Source organism: Maylandia zebra, linkage group LG2 (assembly GCF_041146795.1).
Source record: "Maylandia zebra isolate NMK-2024a linkage group LG2, Mzebra_GT3a, whole genome shotgun sequence".
NCBI classification, from domain to species: Eukaryota; Metazoa; Chordata; class Actinopteri; order Cichliformes; family Cichlidae; genus Maylandia; species Maylandia zebra.
This window is the reverse complement of record NC_135168.1, coordinates 3,474,378-3,487,949: the sequence shown is the minus strand read 5'-3', so window position 1 is coordinate 3,487,949 and position 13,572 is coordinate 3,474,378. Positions and strand designations below refer to the sequence as shown.

Genomic DNA, 13,572 nt, shown 5'->3' with positions numbered 1-13,572 from the left:
CGGTAACACAGGAAATTGAACTATGGACTGAGCTGCTAACAGAGCTAATTACTGAGCTATAGACTGAAATGCATGCAGTAGTGATGGTGGTGATGATGGTTGTGGACTTAAGTCTCCTGAGCCTCTGGAACACAGGCAGGACTGCTGGGCGGGCTTGCCTGAGCCTTCAGCAGAAACAAGAACGGCTGTAGGCACCTGCCGGACACTAGCCGCTCCCACCCGAGGAGTAGGTATGGGTGCGGAGACGGACTGTAGCCTGGCTGACCTCACCCTGGGGACCGGGACAGGCACTGGCAACGGCTGGGCAACTGCCGTTCTCACCCGAGGAGCTGGTACGGGTGCAGAAACTGACAGAGCCTCAGCCGGCCTGGAAACCAGAGCAAGGACCAACTGGGCCCCAGCCTCCCTCACCCGAGGAGCTGGTATGGGTGCAGGGATTCCTCAGGTGAGGAAGTAGACTAGACTGCATCTTTTGATCCATGGTCAATCATCCAGTTAAATAAATTTCCAAAAGTTGACTCTATTCATCTGGACGTAGCGTTTTCAGTGGGAGAAACGTTTCATCACTCATCCAAGTGACTAGACTGCATACATTAAAATAAAATAACCAACAAAATTATGCTTGCTGACTCTTTTACACAACATACAAGATAGATATGAGTATGTGTTGTCCTCTTTCTAAATGTATTTTAGATTTATGATTTTATAATAACAATAATAATTATTATTGTTATTATTATTGCTGTTGTTGTTGTTGCTGTTGTTAGAAAGTAAACATAAAACTAATGTCCTCGTGCATATCATAACCTTCAAGAGCATTTCCATCCAGCTTCAGTAATATTTACATTTAGACACCAAACTGTAGTTCTTCAGAGAACTTTACTGTTGAAGCCCAGTCAAACCTCTCATGGAAAAGGCACTCACTAACTTCAGCCACCTCCCCTAAGAAAGCAAAAGGTCCTACCATGCTACAAAGACACTTTAGGAAACATAATAGAGAATCCAAGGTGTTTGTCTGGTCTTCAAAAACACAAGAACCCTGCACTGCAAGCCCACACAAAACCCACAGAACCCAAAGTATCTCCTGTTAAGACTTCAGTGCCAGAAACAACAAGGCAACTCTAGAGGTCCCGTGTCAATTTCCCAGTAGTTCACAATGGTTTTGGTAGAAAGTGTACATTATTGTACTTTATTGAGCCCCGTGGGGAAATTGCTCTCTGCATTTAACCCATTCACTCAGTGAAGCAGTGGGCAGCCATTGGGCGCCCGAGGAGCAGTGTGTAGGGACGGTACCTTGCTCAGGGGTACCTCAGGGTAGCTGTTAAGGGGAATCGAACCCCCGACCTTCCGATCATGGGGCAACCACTCTACCTACTGAGCTATCCCTGCCCCCTGGTAGCAACAGAAGGTACGATACAATATTATTAAGGTGGTTTTAATGTAGATCAGAGATATATTTTTGTTTACTTAGAGTATTATAAAGTTATAAATCAGTGTTCCTTGTATACAGAACAAATAATAACCACGGGGTGAACTGTGTTATAGATATTTAAGAAACACATAAGTGCAATATCGATATTGGTAAGTAACAGTGTATAAAAAAGTACATTATACTCATGAACAATATTGTAGATTAGGAAATTCTTAACAGCCCTGTGGAGAATTAAAGCTGTGTATTATGTGATGCACATAACTGAGACCACTGCGGGCTGAGCTGGTGCAACGTACATACTGTTGATAGGACAGGAAGGGACATCGAGGGGCTACAAACAAGAGATGAAGACATGCCAAAAACTTTCCTGCATGTAATCCTGTGTCCAATTATTGGCAGAATTCTAGCATCAAAGTGTGTTTTTAAAGAGAAAAGTTCATTTTAAAGTATTCTGGTATGTGCCAGAATCAGTGCTTGTGAAAAACAAACAAAGCCACAAGTGGACTGCAAGATGCAAGCTGTGACTGGCTACTTCTATGCTTCCCACACCCACCAAGCCTGTTTACTCAGAATGCATATGCATCTGGGCATCAACAGGACATGAATCTAGTTCACAACAACTCACCGCAGGCTCTCTTTAGATGAAGCTGTGGATAGTTTTTAACCTTCCTCTCTGAATTTGACCTCAATTTGTTTAAATTAATGTAGTGTTGAACAAAAACACGTTTTTTAAACACACAAACTATCACTGTTTCAAAAAATTGTGAAATATTTCATGTTTAATTTGATTAAAAATTTAATATTTAGGTCTCTGTGATCGGAGACCTAATTTAAATTTACTGTCACTTTGTCAGAATGAGATTTGCAGACCACCAGATATTTGACTTATGTGTGGCTGAGGTACAAAAAACAGACCCCAAAGGAAGCAGGTATAATGAAAAAAGAAGAGGGCCAAGGATTGAACCCTGGGGCACCCCACAAGAAAGGGGGCTGAGGTGGACTCAAAATGTTCAACTTTAACACTAAACGTTCTACCACTCAAATATGTACGAAGCCAATCCAGTGCTGCACCTTTGATGCTAACCAGGTGTTCCAAACGAGAGATAAGAATATTGTGGTCAGCAGTATCAAATGCTGCAGTAAGGTCTGAAAGCACAAGGATCACAGGACTTCCTCAATCGCTAGCTAAAAAGATATCGTTAAAAACACGTAAAAGTGCTGTTTCAGTGGAGTGTAGATGTTTAAAATAGACTGAAAAACTTCCATGATACCATTAGTATCTAAAAATGTATTCAGCTGGGTAAAAACTATTTTTTCCAATAACTTTGGGAGGAATGGAAGTCTTGAAATGGGTCTAAAATTTGAGCAAGCTAAAGGGTTGAGGCCAGGTTTTTTTAATAAAGGGTTTACAATTGCATGTTTAAAACCATCAGGAACCACACTGGAAGTAATACTGCTATTTATAATTGCAAGGACTGAGGTTCCAATTGAAGGGAAAACATCTTTAAAGAGCCATGGAGGGATCACATCCACAGGAGAAACGGAAGGTTTAATTTGCCTAACCATCTCGTTAAGAATTGTAATTGAGATGGGTTCAAACTGGTATAAGGGAACAGGGACTAAATGTGGATGGGTCACATGTAGGAGGTACTATTGCTGAGCTGATGGACTCAACCCTGTTTACAAAAAAAGAAACTGATTCTGCCATTGGGGCAGATCAACAGGGGGAATGTTAAGATAAAATTATCTGAAGTGTCTCAGTGCTATGCTTTATATTAATAAGTGTCATATAATTATATAGTGTAGTATTAAGTGGACATAGCCCTGATAATAAGGGCGCTAATAGACAATAACCTATGAGTACGCTATGCAACGTGACTACTGAATGCCTGTGAAATGCTGTTGTTTGGTCTAGTGTGGGACAGCCGGTAATAAACCTGTTAGGGGCGCACCGCTATTTCGAGAGCCGCGGCAGAGTGTCATGCAGGACACATCTCTCTTCTTGAAGTGATTTTGTAAGAGAGTAAAAGTGTAAAATGGTCTACTAAGCAGTGTGTTGTCTTCCATCAGATACCTATGAGGAATCAAACGAACTCGGGGAAGTGTTGATATTTAACAGTGTTCATACATAATGTGCAACAGATTATAAGGCGCATTAACTAAAATAAAACAGATAAATTAAACTGTACTTACCTAATTCTTCTTACTTCCTCCATTTCCGTACAATTGATTCATTAATGTTGAATTCTCTCGGTGCTGCTCTATTCCCATCTTGCTGCAGTATATTGATGATTAACTTCGTATTGTGGATGGATTATTTCAGTTGTTCTCCTGACTGAAGTTTGGTCCGTTTACAGCATCCTGCCATACGATTGCATTTGTCCCTAACCATCAGGAACCCTCACGTTAACTTTTATCAAGTGGAAAAAAGTTAGCGTTCATCCTTCTGCTTCACTGTGTTTATGTTATGCTAACATAGCTGTGTCGCTAGCGATCCAGTAGCACATCATTATATACCAGCTAGTCCAACTTCAGTAACCCTACAAACGTCACTGCTGTTTAGTTTCCTGTCTTCATTTAAGTTGGAAGTGATAGCAGAGCAGCACATTTCAATTTGTTTCAGAAATCTCTGTCAGAACATGGTAAATCATGTGTAGGTGGAAACTAGAGAGCTAACTTCTAGCTAACTTCTAAGTCCGTTAAATTTAATAAATTGATTGGATTTTAAACTTAACCTGGTAAAGCAGCAATGCTGATCATTTTATTAAAGATGAAAGGATTTAGACTGTTTTTAACTCTCAGCGATGCCGCAGTGTTCGTTTGACTTTGGGACCTGAAGCAGACATAGTGTTGGACCCGGGTTACTCCGGGAGGCTCCTGACTACAGTAGCCATAATCCATCAGGCGGTGCAGCTGTGTAGCTTACCAAAGTCCTACTAAAATATTTTTTTAAAGATTTTTCGAGCGCCGTGTACCAAATAAGGTCAGAAAGCACACCCAGAATTCATACATATGGCGCACCGGATTGTAAGGCGCATTGTCGATTCTTAAGAAAAGCAAAGGATTTTAAGTGTGCTTTATAATCCGGAAAATACGGTATTTGCAGAGGAATAGTTTATTTGAGGAGTTTCAGTCAGGTTTCAGAAGTCATCACTATACAGAAACAGTGCACTCATCTCTCTGTGCTTGTCCTGCTGGACCGCAGTGCAACGTTTGATGCTGTTGACCATAATATTTTATCACATCAATTACAGCATGCTGTAGATATTTATGGTACTGTGCACCAGTGGTTTGATTCATATCTATCTAACAGTCTCCAATTTGTTCATTTTAATAGAGAGTCCTGTTCACAAACTAAGGTTAATTATGGAGTTCCACAGGGTTGCATGCTAGGACCAGTTCTGTTTACATTATACATCTTGTACTTCTTCTTCTTTTAGCAAGTATTATTAGAAGGTACAGCATATATTTTCACAAGAGACATAAAGACCTCGATGAAGCCTGTTTTTCTGTTTCTAAATTCAGTCCCTGGCTGCTGTAGCCTGCATGCCAAATATTGCATGCTAGTATGTTAGTAGCTTGGGAAAGATACAGTACTAACCTCAAGTTGCCCTATGATGCATCCAGCGGAGTGTGAATGAGTATGAAAGGTGAGCATGGTGTATAAAGCGCTTTGAGTGCTCTTTTTGTGTTTTTAAAGAACATTTTAAGTAAATAAAAAAATTAAAAAAAAACAGCAAACTGGACAAGTGGAGAACAAAGTAATGTCAGGCCTAAAAAAAGACTCGTCTATACCAGATGAACAGTGAAGGTAGCATGTTCAACACTATCAGTCATAAGGTTGGCCTCCAGAGTGTTGAAACAGAGTGGGATCATCTTGACAGACAAAGACAACTTGAAAATTACAAGAAATCTTGACTTTGTGCTGTTTTGTGTTGAAGAATCCCTTTCCCTTATATACTGTATGCTTGTTTCTGCATGTTTCCACATTTTAGTAAATCACCACACCTTTTTTCCCATTTTCTTAGTAAAGAAAAGGAAATGAGCAGCAGCTCAAGAAAATATGTTTTTATTTCCTCTCTAAGAATGTCAGCTGCCCTGATACTTGGACTTGGCCACCTGTGGTAAATGTTGAGGAGTAAAATGCGGATGCTAATGACAGTGTTGACCATGGCATGAATTTAAAACAAACCTTACATCCTGTTACAAATTCTGTTTTCTGTGATGTATGCAGTTTCTGTCATTTGTTCTTCTTTTAGGCTTAGGAAATACACATTTGGGTGTATTTATAGTTAGTTAATAGCCTCAGCTGAGAACAGTAAAATGACGTAGTCATATTAGACCTCATGCATTTATTTCACAGAATGGAAACAAGGACATATTAACAAGACATATTCACCTCCAACTACAAGCTGCCAAGCCTGGGAGCCATCGCCAGTCCCCTTCGAGAGCTTCCCCAAACTGCAGCTCAATTCATGTTTATCTATTCAGCCACAGAATTTCAAAGACAGACTCAGGACTGCTCCGAAATCGAATCCAAATGACTTTGCAAAATTATTTATTGATTCGCTTTTTTTAATCTACTAAAATGCTGTCAAACCTAAAATGAGGATGTGGGCCCAGCTAGTGAAATGCATTACAAGGGTTCTTTGGTTATCCACAAGCCAGGCAGAGAGAAAGAAAGAAAATCCTTCAAGGACACCTCCGTTGGCTGAAGGACTGTTGGTTAACTGGGTGATAGGACACTCTCTTAAGTTGAACACAGGATGCACAAACACACGTACACATACGCATGTACACTGACACAGATGCACACTCACTCCCCTCCCCATTCCAAATGCATCCGATGCTTGCCCCCCCATCTGATGCAGACGGCGGATCAGCTGGACCTCGTGGAGATGCCGCGAACCGATGCTGCTGTCTAAATACGGTTGTTAAGTGATGACGTGACGAATCCTGCTTCCGGGCCTAAAGTAGTCTGCGTTTAATATGGCTTTTGTGTTGTTAACATGTTTAATGTTTTGTATTTTCTTCTATTTGATCTCAAAAAGCTCCTAAAACAGTCAGTGATCACTGTTGACCTCCCTCGGCTTTTATTACCGCTAAGCCCTGTTCAGCTCCACAGGAATCTCTCCCAGACCACAGACTCATAATACAAGTCAGAGCTTTATTTTAAAAAATAAATAAATAAAGTTGTGTTTTCAAAATTGGAGTTCAAGTTATTTTTATTTCCAATAGTGTTAACAAGATTTTTTTCAAATTTTCATTGTAAGTGGGCTAAAGCAGTTAATTAAAAGTAGTCTAACATAAATGTAAATGCTGTAATTTGCTTATTTTAATAAACCATGTAACTTGGATGGATTCGATGCTGGCGTGACCACAGTGCTGTCACGGACCCGGCTCTGGAGGACTCAGGGGTCCGTGAGCAGTGGTTATTATTGTCATTATTATTATTACGACTATTATTTGGGGTCTGTGTCGTCTACTGTTCTGTCCACGTTTGTATGTAGAGTGCGTGTGTCTGCTTCTCTCTCTCTCCCCCCGTCCTTGGGGCTGTTGACGGAAGCGCGCGTTGTGGGAGAGGCGTGTCCGGGCGACTGTCGTCATCGGGAGTCCCTCTTTGCTGTTGCAGCTGATTACCTGACCAGCTGGTGGTAATCATCCCTCCCGGCTAGGAAGAGGTATTTAACCTGGACTCGCAGCGACAGTCGACGTGGGATTATTACTCTTGACCGGTATAGTCTGTGCTAGGCGTGTGGTCTTGGTAGTCGACTAGCGTGTGTGGCTAATTGTGGTTTTCCCTTCTTCCTCCAGGAAAGTCGAGCGAAGAAGCGAGTTGGGGAGCACACAAACTAAGGGGACTACAACACGGGACGCACTGGGAGCAAGGGATGAGCACCATTGGCAAATTACATCTCTGAGTTAATTGTTGGACTTACCTGTCTATTCACTGTAAATAAAGTGCACTGTGGCATCGCAGAGTCCTGCGTTTTGGGTCCTACTTTCCTCATCCCCACGGTCTGCCAGCCAGACCGTGACGAGTGCACACGTCTGCTGTTGTTCACAGTGGTCCAAGTGTCCGCTCAGAGAGCTTGTGTGTTCGCTCAGACACATGAAAAATTAGAGGGAACATTGGTTACGATGTGAAGATTTATGTGCTTTTTTGCTGAAGAGTTTTTTTCTGTTCTCATTGTTATCCCCTACCACTAGCTCAGTCTAAATAGAGTTGTCGTTTTTCTCCTCCAATGCCTTATTGTGTTGTACATTTGTTTCTCTTTACACTCCCTGTTCTGACCTGTCTCCCCAATGTGATGTTTGTGTAATGTATGTATGGTAAGCAGAGGTCCAATTTCGCTGCACGCAACTGCAAGCGACAAATAAAGGCTTCATCAGTCACTCAATTAATATGCAAGTCCTCATTACAGTATAGATTTGTTTCAGTGTGTGGTTCTTTAGTTTATGTAGTTAATAATAATATCTATGTGACCAGTTTCATGGTGTGAATAACTAACATACTGGATTACTTTTTGTGCCAGAGGCATGGTCCCTGGTCCCTCAGCTGCAGGGACGGAGTGGTGCAGTGATCTCAGTAGGGAGAAAAAAAACAAACTAGTATGTGTAATGACGTACTTTTTTGAATAACAACCCCAACACTGGATGCAATAGTATTGTTTATTTCCAGTATCTTTTATAAAAGTATTCACAGATACTACAGTGGGCAGATAAGCAAGATGCTATTTAACTTTGAATATAAAAACTAAAAAGTTACAAGAACATAAGCAGCAAATAAATTGTTGCCCCTAAGACTTTTACTTAAAAAATGTATATCTTTTTGCACAGCTACCAATCTGCGTTGTACGGAGCCCTGCAAGGGACATGGGAGAAAAAAAAAGGAAGATGAACTTTTGCGAGATCTCGCAAAATAGGCCGCATCCTCCGGAGGCCACCAGCTCGAAGCTGACAAGCCAGACGACGAAGGCTGTCCCAATTCGAAGGCTGCTCCAAATGCGTCCTTTGTGTCCCAACCTATCCCAAATTTCATAGTGAGGCCCAGCCAACTCCAGTTTCCAACAACTGTGGCAGCAATATTACTTAGTTTTAATATTACGCTTTCTGGGTCACAAAATAAACGTTTAAGATATTTTCAGGCGAATGTAGCCGTGTAAACTTCAAATATCTGCTCAGTTTATCAACACATCAAATACTTGCAAAAGCGTTCTCATGTTTTCGGAGACGTTTGTTACCCAGCAGTTCAAAGCTTACTGGGATGTTGAGACCTACAAGAGCCAGCGAGAATACTGCACTCCCAGCACATCGTGCCTCAACCACCCGGTCAGCTTCGAGCTAGCAGCCTCTGAAGCATGCTGCCTATTTTTGCAAGATCTCGCAAAAGTTTATCTGCATTTTTTTTCTCCCATGTCCCTTGCGGGGCTCCGTAGCCTTGCAATAAACATACACAGCATATATATTAACTACTCCACCTTCTTCATCAAAACAAGAATCATAAAGGTAATAAAAAGAGTCTCTCTCACAGCAAAAAAAATGAAACAGAAGAAAAAAACAATCCCTCCTCACTGTAATTTTCTTTTTGATCGCAACACATTTTCTTTACCCCAGAGGAATCTGCATGCTTCATGGGGACAGCCTTTTACTGGCCCTCTCTAATGCCAGAGTATATGGTGCACTCTGGTGACTCCTTCTTACTCTTCCATCTTGAAGATTTTCTTGAGGGGAAATCCAGAGCCACATAGTTTAGTCCTGCTTCTTCACCCTCCTGTAAATTATTAACAGAAATGAACAAACATTTGAAAATATTTTTAAAAACATAGGACACGTAAACATAAACAACACAGAGAACAACACATAGCCTTGTCTGTTTGTTTCTCTTCAAACGATTATTATTTGAGACGACTTCATGTTTCCGTGCAATGGTAACTGCAGCTGTTTCATATTTGCTAGTTACGATCATGAAAACACACATCTAAAGTAGACATATTACACTAAAGTGTGACCTAACCAAACATGTCCTCGTTCACTTTAAAGGACTTGTTGGTGGGATGTCAGGTGTGATTCATTACTAAACTGTCATTGACACCTCAGCTTCAGATCAAAACTATTTCTTTTACCTTTGCTGTCTGCACTTTCCTGTATTTCACAACATCCAACTGCTTCCTATATCTTTTCCAGAATGTTTATCTTACTCGTTCTGTGTGTTTCAACCTTAAAAATTCAGTATTTAATTTGTCAATGAGAGCACCTATCAAGTGCAGTACCTATCCAATATTATGATCGAAGTCTAGTCATATATGTCATTATTAGATAGACATTATATGGATATTTGGATAGCTATAGATGGTGTGTGTGTGTGTGTGTTTACCTCATTGCTCATTTGATCCCCAGATGATTTTTCCTGTTCAACATCAGTAAAGACTTCTACTTTTCCTGTTCATTAAAAAAGATATTAACAGTGATTTTTTTTTTTTACCTTGTCAGGTCAGAATCCAGAATAAACTGTTTAAGGCTTTAGTAATGCTGTACAGAGCCTCCATTTACTCTCACGGCAGCTTCAGCTTCACATGATGATAGAAGCACATTTTAGCACCTGCAAATTCAAACCGTTAACCTCCTGTTTTATCACTTTGGTCGATTAAAATCTGACTACTGGAACAGCTGCTTAAGTCTGGTGGAGTCATTTTTATGTTCATGAAATGCATTTGAAACAACTTCTCTTTAATTATCTGCAATTGTGACTTCATCTATTAAGTAACTATTTGAATTCTAGTAAACTAGGAATATTTTTGTTTGTGTTTACTTATATACACTATTGTAATGGAAATGTTGATAATAGTTTTAGGGAAAAAAATTGTTTTACAGAAAACTTGCATGAACCACGAGGAATTAATTTGAAATTCAAATTTCTGGCAGTTGTGAAGTTTGACAGTTCTCTCTATGGAGTAGAGCCGAACAGAAATATCACACAGAAAGTGCTGAATATGTCGAAAATTCACTAATTTTGTTAAACATGACTGTTTGCTTTAAAATAATCGTTGGCCCTTTTTCCAAAACTGAAGAACTTTAATAAATAAAAGTTAACTATCCTCTGCCAATCTGGTGTGCAATCATCTTAAATGGCAAATGTATTTATACAGTAAAATACAATAAATTATAAAAAATATTCAAAGATGCAAATTATCAATAAATACATCGTCAGACAGATTGAGCTTTTTTTCATTCATCTGAGAGAACAGCGCAGTGGATTTACTATTGTCATGACTTTCCCTTACATTTGCCTACAGGTAGGCTCATCAGGTTGCGTTAGTGCACTGCTGTTGTTAAATTCATATCTTTTAGTTCAGCAGACTCCAACTTTGTCACATACTGCAACTGGTGATTGTAGTCTTTCTTCTGCTCTGGTCATGTTCTGTGAGCTGAAAGGCCTCTCTTATCAGAACCAATAGAATGTTTCATGACTTTCATGGCTGTGGTGAGCACAATTTAAATTTGCATAAATTATAATATATATATATATATATTAAAATATTTATGCAAAAGTTCAAATAAATATCAGTTTGATGATTTTAAAGTTATAATAGAGTTGTTTAAGAGCTTAATTTAAAGGTTGAACACATTATATGGGACAACTCATGAGCCACAATTGAGAATTATTTATTTAAAGTTTAAAAAAAAAATAGCACTAAAAGGGTAGAAAAAACAAATGCCCTGAATTAATTAAAAGTGTATATCATAATAAATAAAAACATAATAAATTAAATGAAAGGCTCTGAGCTGTACAAATAACAGTCAGGATAGAAAAGAACTTCATCACTACTCCTAGTTATAAATTAGTGATGGGATTTCCGGCTCTTTCGGTTCGGCTCACTAAAAAGAGCCGGCTCTTTCGGCTCCGAACCGGCTCTTCAGGTTGTTTTGTTGCTTTAATTAATTTATTATTAACAATAATATAAAATTATGCACAAAAGGAATTACTAACGTAAAAAAAGTGGTTTTATTTATATATGTTTATATATAAATATATGCGGTGGCGCCTACAGACAAAACACGTACAAACTCCAAAACATATTTCTAGCATGAACTGAACTTCCAAAGCAGAGCTACTAGATCACTTAAATTACACAATTGAAAGCATGTGTGTATTGTTTGTGTATTTATACACAGGCACTCATATATATATTCAAATAATTTAAAAAAAAGTTCATTTACCTGTTATTACCACACACCAAATCCAGTCATTGGTACTTGCTGGCTTGTGTAGCCACAAGATAACAAAGGCTCAACACTGCGCCCAGCATCCTGGAGCACTTCTGTTGTTCTTTTGTACGTGTTTTGAGTTTTTATGTGCTTCTGAGTTTTTATATGCTTCTGAGTTTTTACGTGCTTCGGAGTTTGTACGTGTTTTTACGTGTTTTGGAGTTTGTACGTGTTTTTACGTGTTTTGGAGTTTGTACATGCTTCAGAGTTCGTACGTGATTTGAAGTTTGTATGTGCTTTGTCTCTAGGGGCCACCGTAAATATACTTTTATTTATTCACTCCACATAAAATGTAATAAATAAATCATATAATACAAAAATCAACTATTCACATTTCAAGTTTTAACTATTTACATTTTCAGCTTTTTCCTTTCACAAATTTAAAGTGAAAAGAACACAAAACACTGCAAACCACAACACAATTAAATATAAATTATAATATGAAAACTAAAAGAACATGCATATTCTCTGTCATATGGACCTGCATGAATAAACTTTCTCAATCCTTTATCATCTGCAACCGAAAATAGTTGTGGATGATTACTATACCTTTCTAATGTTGTTGTCCCTGCCTCTCTTTCTCTCTCTCTGGCTCTGTTCCTGTGCTACTGAGTGTAACTACCGCCCCTCCCCCCTCTGCCCAGCGTAAAGCACAAGGCTCGCGTGCAGAGTGAAACGGAAAAAAAGTGCGAGAGAGAGGCTGAGAGAAAGAAAAAAAAAAAAACCCACGTGACGGCTCGCGATAAGGAGCCGGCTCGCGTCGTTCACGTCAAAGAGCCGGCTCTAAGAGCCATTTCGTTCGCGAATGACCCATCACTATTATAAATGTCATAAGAAACCTACAAGATACTCTCTTGTAGAAACAATGATTGATATTAGTATTAGCTTTTAATATTTTAACATGTTTTAATACGGGTGCTACTCCTGTCAGCTAAGAACAAACTGAGGTTACAGTTCAGTAAATAGTAAATATATATATCCATCCATCTTCATCCGCTTTATCCGAGGCCGGGTCGCGGGGGTAGCAGCCTAAGCAAAGAGGCCCAGACCTCCCTCTCCCCAGCCACCTCCTCCAGCTTGTCCGGGGGAATACCAAGGCGTTCCCAGGCCAGCCGAGAGATATAATCTATCCAGCGTGCCCTGGGTCTGCCCCGGGGCCTCCTCCCGGTGGGACATGCCTGGAACACCTCACCCAGGAGGCGCCCAGGGTATATATGTATATATATATATATATATATATATATATATATATATATATATACGCACACTACGTTATATTAGATGTGAATAACTTACCTTTGCAGTGCTCGCGAGGTTGTTTTTTCTTTTTTCTTTCTTTTTTCTTTTTGGTGAGAATCAGTGCAAAGTTCACAAACACAGCGCAGGCCAGCAGTGCTCCAAGCACAGTAACGAGCAGGAACTCCTCTGGAATAAGAAAACATTACAGCAGACTGTTAACATTCTAATTATATAATGGCACAATAATGTACATATCTCACTGTGAGTGAGGTCACAGTATTAAAGTTTCATTTAAATAGTTTTCATTCACTGCATGAATTTTGAGTTTCAGAAGTAGAAACTCAGGAAAAGCTAAAAACAAAAAACATTCAGGATTCCAACCACTTTTTGGCTCAATTTCCAAGATGTACAGTGTCTCAGTAATAAATCTTCATAAACATTAGTTCATACATTTGTGATTTTTATGCCAAGACGAAGAAGAAAAAGCACAAGTAGCAAAGGCAGCCAAAAGGAACCTGCAATAATTCTTGTAAGCTTTAAACTGCAAATCTGATTTATAGATTTCCAACCACTGTGGACTGTGAGACGTAAGAACATTATAATGTTTATATTAAGTATTTTGAGCTGTCAGC

The 13,572-nt window shown here is 39.4% G+C and overlaps 1 long non-coding RNA gene across 1 annotated transcript; it reads right to left on the bottom strand.

The window, feature by feature from the left end:
• Positions 1–8,848: 8,848 nt before the first annotated feature.
• LOC143413451 (uncharacterized) lies at positions 8,849–12,434 on the bottom strand. Its single transcript, XR_013094051.1, has 3 exons — positions 12,251–12,434; positions 9,810–9,874; positions 8,849–9,206 (listed from the first exon to the last, which is right to left on the bottom strand). It is a non-coding gene; the product is annotated as an uncharacterized LOC143413451 (long non-coding RNA).
• Positions 12,435–13,572: the final 1,138 nt, after the last annotated feature.